The sequence below is a fragment of the Macrosteles quadrilineatus genome, unplaced genomic scaffold (assembly GCF_028750875.1).
Source record: "Macrosteles quadrilineatus isolate MER2022 unplaced genomic scaffold, UCM_ALF_1.0 Scaffold_1__1_contigs__length_201487025, whole genome shotgun sequence".
Taxonomy (NCBI): Eukaryota; Metazoa; Arthropoda; class Insecta; order Hemiptera; family Cicadellidae; genus Macrosteles; species Macrosteles quadrilineatus.
Window position 1 is genome coordinate 100,204,020 of NW_026542594.1, and position 8,899 is coordinate 100,212,918.

Below are 8,899 nucleotides of genomic sequence, written 5' to 3' on the forward strand. Positions count from 1 at the left end.
ATCCTCGAACATGAGGTGCAGGGCTACCGCCAGAACAGAGCCAAATAACAAGTAATTTCACGACCAAAGTTTCACGATCATCGCGGTTTTTTTCACGACCAATCCAGCCTTATGGATTATAGTGTGTTTGGTCGTGACAATAACTTTAATATAATTGTAAATTGAACAGTTTAGTTCAATTGAAACACATAATTTTATTATATCTAACAGTATAATTGAAGGATTGTTTAGAAAGATTTAGATTATTCCAGACAATTCACGACCGTACCGCTTGTCCCTGACCATCACGTTTATGATTTCTATCATAAAAATTTCAAAAATTAAAATATCGTCATATTTTAATGTTTTATACACAAAAGAAGCACACCTCTATACAAACATGACGATTTTTCGGGTCTCTGGTAAGTTTTTTCGGAGTTATACAAACATAAAAAGATTTTATTGGCTTTTTTTCAATTTTTTGTTTTTTTCTTTTTTTCTAGAAAGACCAAATATACCAAAAGCTCAGTGACCTTTTTATTGTATAATGGTCATAAAAGTAAATTCGTTTATAGCAAAACATAGTTATAAAAATAATATTAACTATTTTTAATATTCATTTAAACGTCCGTTATGGTCGTGACAGGATTTTGTGTTTTTCCACTAAAGATGCTCTGTAAAAAAAAACTACCAAAGATATTGCGTTACCATGGACATTTTATAAAACTTCAAATGTTAATAAAATAAAAAAAATAATAAAAGTTTTGAAAAAAGGGGAAAAAAATTTGCAAAGTGCTTTTCCTGAAAACGTACGTTTTTAAATTTTCACTCAGGTACTAATCTATGGCATTTCCAGGTGTTTTCATCCTACTTTAAAAACACTAGAGGTTTGCCTAAGCGTCAATCACCTGTAAACAAACATAACAAGATATAATGGCAGGAAACCACAAGGGATCTATGTACATCGATGGAAAAAACCGCCAACATTTTGTGAACGATCGTTGTTGAGCTGATGCTACATGTAGCAAATGCTTGAATGATTGCAAGGTACTACCTGTCCCTTATGTTACTCAAATCCCACAAAAACTATAAGTGATGTCCTACAAGCCTTTTAATTATTTTTTTTTAATTAGTCATCATAACATTCTTTTCAAACCCCCACATATTTCCGCTGTGTAAATAAAACATCGGCAAAAAATTCCAAACAGCCGGTTTCTACTACGAACAACCTATGTGTCTAAAAATATACAATTACTAATTTACAATATAAATTTAAAATAACTGAATCAAAGTACAATATAATTAATTCTACAGAATATAAATTCAACTGGTCAACAGTCACTGTGCATGGTGGCGAGTTGTCGGGGTAGCACGTTGTCGCATACATGCGAGGTGGCGGGTTGACGGCACCGAACATTGAGCGTACATGTCAACCCGCTACCTCGTAAAAGAGTGGTGGCGGGTTGACAGGGTGGCACATTGTCGCCTACGTGCGAGGTGGCGGGTTGACAGAATCAAACATGGAGCTTCAAGACAACACGCCACCTATGATAGACACTGGGGGTGGCGGGTTGTCGTGGTGGCTCATTGACCATGACAACGTTTTCGTGGTGGTGAGTAGACGTGTATATGTAGACGTCAACCCGCCACCGTGGTGTTTTTGTGGTGGCGGGTTGACACCTCTGACCAAAATACCGAAGTGGCGGTTTGACGTGGTGGCGCCTTGACAGCGACCCTGTTTGAACATACATCCAACTATGTTGGGACAATATTCAACCAAATTTTATTGTTTTAAATGGAAGTATATACAGGTATAACACAAATTGTACTATGGTTTATTATTTCTATAATATTTTTGTATATACAGGGTGACAATTAAGTCTTAGAACGATCACATATACAATGAATTTACAATACAAAACTGCATAATCCTTATAAAAACGCTTGCCCGCAGCGTTTCTTATACAGTAATACTAATTGTCTTTTCCATCTTTATCTTGATCATGAGTCAGTGTGAACTTTTAACTGCACAAAAATATATTTCCTACTGCAGTAAAAAATTTGGCTTATATGGTTTGATAGCGGGAGTTGTTTAGGATATGTCTTAAATCGCAGGGGAAGACGATAATGTCTCATCGACTGCTGGAGATGTTCATGATTTATTGTTTCAGGGGTTTCAACCTCCTGTGAACTTAAATCTAGATTTTTTACAATTAAACATTTTCTTCTACTTCTACAATTAAATAGTATATTACGTTACTAGTCCTAAAAATAAGTGTTTACCGGACGAGTTTCGTCGTTCCCGTGCGAGACAAAGTCGAGTACGGGATTAGGGATTACCATACGAGTTCCACGAGGTACACACATTTTGGACGAGTTACGTACGATAGTTTACGCCATACTATTAAATCTTTACAAATCCTTATATACTTCCTACAACTAAAGAAAATGAATAAAAATCACTAGTATTAACCTCAAAGAGAGGTTATGTTTCTGTTTATAACCATTCATTGCCACCTAAATACAGTATAATCAGCTGATTGGTGTCCGGTAAACCTCATTACAGTACAGTAGTACGCAATGAAACCCCATTTGAATAAGCTGGCTGGAAACAGCTGTTTTCTGGACTAAATCCTTGCGTGGGAAGTTTGTCAAAATAATGTAGTGTGGCGTAAAAATCTTTTTGCGAGTTTGTAGGTCTAATTATCAAAAGTTACCAGACCCCCCGGTGTTTAGGTGGTACACAGCCAACATCCCAATATTTCAAGCAATGGCCCCCTCCAAGAATCCGTGCTGGAGCCGCCCCTGGCTGGACTTGGCGTGTTTCCGTTATATTTAGCAATTATTTAAGTTTTAGCTGTATTTCTTTCTTGCCCTATACGTACTGTATAAAGAAAATATAAAAAAGTAGTAGTGAAAGTAAAGTTTTCATCCAAATTTCTGTAGAGTTTTGGGTGGATACTTTTCAATACTTTCATACTTTACTTTGAAATGGTGACCATACGAAAGCATGTATTTTAAGCCAAGTATGAATGGAGATGAGTGTAGTATGAGTGGCGCGATCTTGTAGTCTTGTTAGTGACTAAGGCCAACATATTCCTTAGACACAGCTGTTAATTAATATATTCCCTTTGGAGCCAAAGAAGTTGTTTTCAAAGTGATGTCTGTCTGTGTGTCAGTATGTTTGTGTGGATGTTTAAAGAGATAGAGACCATGGATTATGTGGTCCGATTTTAATAAAATTTTGAATTTTTTAAATCTCAATGTTTTTCATTTATATGACATTTTTATTTTTGGTGGTGATTTTCCCATGGAAATCTACTACCAGTACTTAAAGGAAAAATCATATTTCCTAAGAAAACAGCTTGACCGATTTTGATTTTAAAGTAAGTATGCAATGGTCTTTTTAACTCTAATCAAAAGTGTACACAACCCTTATCATTGCTGTAAAGACGGGTCAAAAGTTATTGCAACTTTTGTGATTTTTCTCATCAAATATCCCCACCTGTAAACCGCCCCATGAACTAGAATCTTGAATATTTGAGGTGGTTTGAAGCAAGGCCAATTCAGGACTGGAAGCTGGATTTCAAGACGTATTTTGATCTCGTGAAACGTCTATGGCTTCTTCTACAGCAGCAGAAGTACTGGGAATTTAAACAGTAACATGGTTTATATTTTTACTGTTGACTGTTATTCCCTAACATAATTCTTAAATCTTTGAATTTTATAATTAGTTTTTAATAGCTTTTAACTTTTTCCATCTTTGAAACGATTTAATTTTTCTTCTTGCCATTAATTATTAATTAATGACAAAAAGGAGATTCAAGTTTATTTTTATTTGCTTTTATAGGTTCTACTACTAGTATAAATATATTTAGTGTTGTTGTTCTTGTTAGTGCCAAAAGAATTACTTACTTACTTACTGCTGGGGCGCTACAAATCGCAGTCGATTCTTCGCCTCGATCCAGCCAAAAGAATTACCAGTCAAAATCATTGAATCCACAATTCCCAATTTGTCACTATCAACAACCGCTGTGGCCCTAGGCTACGGCCTGGTGGTCAATACGGCACTATCCCCTGACACACCGCCAGTGTTGGGGAAGCTTCTTTTAAAATGTAGCTAGCTACAACTACTGCTACATTTCCAAAAAAGTATCTTAGCTACAGCTCCGAGAAAGTAGCTAGCTACAACTACAGCTACAATGAAATGTAGCTATAGCTACAATTTTAGCTACTTTTCCAAAGACGATACGTTTATTCCACGCACATTAGGTAAATGTAAAATTAATTGCAACTATACAGGGTGTTTCAAAATTAGTGTCGGATATTTTAGGGTATTATTCCTGGGTAAGAAACATACCCAAATATCATATTTAAACAGTCCGGAAGTCTTTATTTACTCAAACAGCCGCCATTTTGTTTTTTTCCTTTAATATTTTTTTTAAGAGAATGGTTAAACATACGAAATTGAATTTTTGCAAAAACATTTCTGACTAAGCTACAAAAAATTATGAACATTTTCCAAATACATAAAACAAAATGGCGGCCATTTAAAATTTTGTTTCTTAAATAACTCAAAAACCGTAGATTTTATGAAAATTTTACTAGATTAACTTTTTTTATGTAATTTTATTACAAATCGATTGACACCTTAATTTTTACAATTGGATATATATTAACTGAGATATGGCAGTTTTAGTGATACGTGACCGCTGGAGGTTAGTTGTAGTGCATGCGGAGCCATGCGGCTAAAGTCTGCCACAACAATGCAACTCCAAATTCCAAATCGCATGAATTCTTCCATGTACGTTTCTTTTATAAGGGACATACTCCCTGAACTTTTGGAATATGTGCCTCTTGAAATCAGGGAGGATATTTGGTTCCAACATGATGGTGCCCCTCCCCACTTTGGAAATGTTGTTAGGGATTTTCTGAACGTTACTTATCGTCAGCGGTGGATAGGGCGTGGCGGACCAGTTCCGTGGCCCGCGTGCGGTCACCTGATCTCAACCCCTTGGATTTTTTTTTTCTGGGGCCGCATGAAAGACCTTGTATACAACACGCCCGTTGAAAACAAAGAAGACCTTGTGGCCAGAGTAGTTGCTGCGGCAGGTGCTATTCAAGATGGTGAAGATGTTTTCCGAGCAGTTTGCGAGTCCATGATTAAAAGGTGCCGACTTTGTAATCGAGTTGAAGGACGGCACTTTGAACAATTGTTACATTAGTTGTTGTAATTTAACCACACAAGTGTAAATAGCTTTGTTATTTACAAACCGATTTGAATGAAATTACTTTTTAACTATTCAAAATAATATTTAGAAAAAACGTGAACAATTGTTACATTAGTTGTTGTAATTTAACCACACAAGTGTAAATAGCTTTGTTATTTACAAACCGATTTGAATGAAATTACTTTTTAACTATTCAAAATAATATTTAGAAAAAACGTTGTTCTTGTTATCTTTTTATAAAATAAACCGTTTCAAAGATATTTGAGTTTTAAAATTTGGAATTTCCGCCATTTTGAATTTTGATAGGGTAGAAATAATTATGAAAATTACACTTATGATCATTGATAACTAGAACCCATTTACCGAGTTTCAAAGCTTTAAAGTGCTCACTTTCAAATTGTACACTCCAGTGTAAAAAGTTAGAGGAACTGACTATATTGAATAAATAATACAGTAACATTTTCAGAGAATAATAAAATCTGCGGATTAGTTTGTAAATAAGTAGGCTACGTTGATTTCCACCACAGCAGATATAAATGTTTGGATATTTTGTGTAAATTGTAAAGACAGTAAAATGGTGTTTGAAATTTTTAAGCTGTCCCATGGATAGATCCAACTAAAATAGATAATTGATAAAAAAGATACTTTTAGAGTTATGTAATATTTTATTATGTATTTTTTTAGTAATATCATTGACTATTGGATACAGAGTCAAAGGTAATATAAAATCGCTGAATAATAGCTTGCATAGCGGATGGAGACTTGCATTGTTGTGGCAGACTTTATCCATGTAATAAAGTATTTTAAACTTGAGTTTCTACATTAATTAACCAAACGTTACTGATACAATTGAGTTGTTATTTACCAACGAAACTGTTGCATTGTTGTGGCAGACTTTAGCCGCATGGCTCCGCATGCACTACAACTAACCTCCAGCGGTCACGTATCACTAAAACTGCCATATCTCAGTTAATATATATCCAATTGTAAAAATTAAGGTGTCAATCGATTTGTAATAAAATTACATAAAAAAAGTTATTCTAGTAAAATTTTCATAAAATCTACGGTTTTTGAGTTATTTAAGAAACAAAATTTTTAATGGCCGCCATTTTGTTTTGTGTATTTGGAAAATTTTCATAATTTTTTTGTAGCTTTGTCTAGTAGTCAGAAATGTTTTTGCAAAGTTTCAATTTTGTATGTTTAACCATTCTCTTAAAAAAATATTAAAGGAAAAAAACAAAATGGCGGCTGTTTGAGTAAATAAAGACTTCCGGACTGTTTAAATATGATATTTGGATATGTTTCTTACCCAGGAATAATACCCTAAAATATTCGACACTAATTCTGAAACACCCTGTATAAAGATAACATTACAACAACAGAACCAATATAAGTTAGTTGGGTGTTCCATCATATTTAGTACTTATTTTTAAATATTGTATTATTTTTGAGCATCTTATATGTACATTTCATTACGTTCAAAGGACATACAACCAAACTATATTTGTAAGGCCCATTTTATTTCTTTGATATAAATTCATTTATAGAAGTACTTAATCAACTATTAAAAACAATAAAACTGTAAAACGATTATTTAAAAATACTTTTTTGTGTTACAGAGCCTAGCCTACTGAAATTGGAGTTTATTGCCTTTCGTTATTAATGTTAAAAACAACATAACTGTAACTTTTAACCATAGTAATATGTTACTTGTTCTATGAATAACACTTTTCAATGTCAAGAAATCGTCCTTTGTCATTATGCATAGGTCAAATTGTGCTTCAACAAATGTTGGTGTGGAAAACAGTATTTAGCAACTCATCCTGAAATCGGCTTTTAATTTAAACATTTTGAAAATTGTTAAGTAAAAATAACATGTAGGCCTACTTGGCTATGTAACAAGTTGGCTATAGTAGGCTTATTCTTACAAGCACTAAACAGATATATTCCTATTAATTGAATTTGGTATTCGTATTAATCCAATAGCATATAGCCTAGGAATAGTCCTTGACAAGAGCTGTTAGCAGGAGCAAACTACTGTATGCTACTTTTTCAATGCAAATTTCATGTTATATGGAGATTTTTTTGTTACAATTATTATGTATTCTAGGCATATCTTAAATCTCATCAGGAAATTTCCTCTTCGTTCATTTAGTAAACCTTTATCTTTGTAATCTAACCAAGGAAGGGCTTGTGATGATGAACCACAATCAACAGCTGAAGCAAAGGTTGATAGACCAGCTTTCTCATTATTTTTTTTTTCATTAAAACCTAAGTTTAAACTAAATTGATTACTAATTTCCCTGTCAATCACTTGCAAGCATTCAATAGCTTCTCTTGTCACCGGTAACGTTTAAACGTCATCTGCAACTAGCGATTTTATCTGACAGTAATCATAGAGTAGCAAATGAAGGAAATGAGAGCCAAAAATGTGGATAACACTCAGCTACTGGTCTCCATGTCCACGCAACGTTGTAATAGGTAATGAAACGACTGTGACCAGCTGTATGAAGCCAAGAAAGTAGGCCTAATTTTCTTGAAAATCTCAGTATGAAAAAGGTTGTTTCACGTAAGGTTGTGATAAAAATAACTATCTCAATCAATGATAATGTAGCGAGAAAAGTAGCTAAAATTCCGCTACAACTACTTTAAAAATGTAGCTAGCTACAGCTAGATACAAAATTTTAAAAGTAGCGTAGCTGTCAAAAAAGTAGCGCGCTACTGTAGCGTTGCTACTTGTAGCGCGCTACTTCCCAACACTGCACACCGCTAGGAAAAATTGTTCCCTGGTCAGTTTACAAAATTAGTTAACATATTTCTGTAAACAAGGGTATGCTGGTTTATCACTTCAAAGAACTGGACCAGAGAAAGCTAACAGCATAGTATGCAAGTCTGTGTAATCTATCCCCCATCAGATGCCATTGCCTGCAAACCACATGTTGTTGGAAGATGTACTTGTTTTTTTAAAAGGCATTATGCCAAAGAAAATGCCATTTTGGAGGTGACATGTCTAAATCATGTTTTCTTACGCATGAGAGTCGTAAGTACCGGTACATATTTTGCATTTCGATAAAGTATTTCGTATTTCCCTCTATTTAGGCCAAGTACTCTTGACTTTAAAAATAAAAAAATTGATCGATTGTATTTAACCTAAATAAAAAAACTATGGACTATACATACATAATGAATGTATTACAAAATATAAAAACAAATTGAAATGCAAGTAGATTCTACATCCTAAACTGAAATACAGAGAACTCCATAAGTTAAATCAAATAAATTGTTTTGTAATCAATACAAAATAGAATTGATATACTCATACTCTAGAAGTATTCACAGTAAAATTAACAAGAATGTTTAACACAATTTCAATATTCAGTAATGTAATTGCGTAACATTATACAGCCTATATGTAATTTAACAGAGCTTTGTCTACCTTTTACTGCACTTACGAGTTCTGGAAACTACAATTTTAAACCAAGCCACTGTATACTTTCTTCACCATTCATGGACGGTTGGCTAAATCAGTGGTCTAGATTATTTACACTAATTACACTTACACTTGTTTGCAATAAAACCTACTGTATTTATAATTTGGGCAACATTATTTTTTTTTTAATAAACTTTTGGTAATTTTGGATTTTGGTACCTATACAATTTAATTAGAGGACAGCAAAACCTCAAAAGTT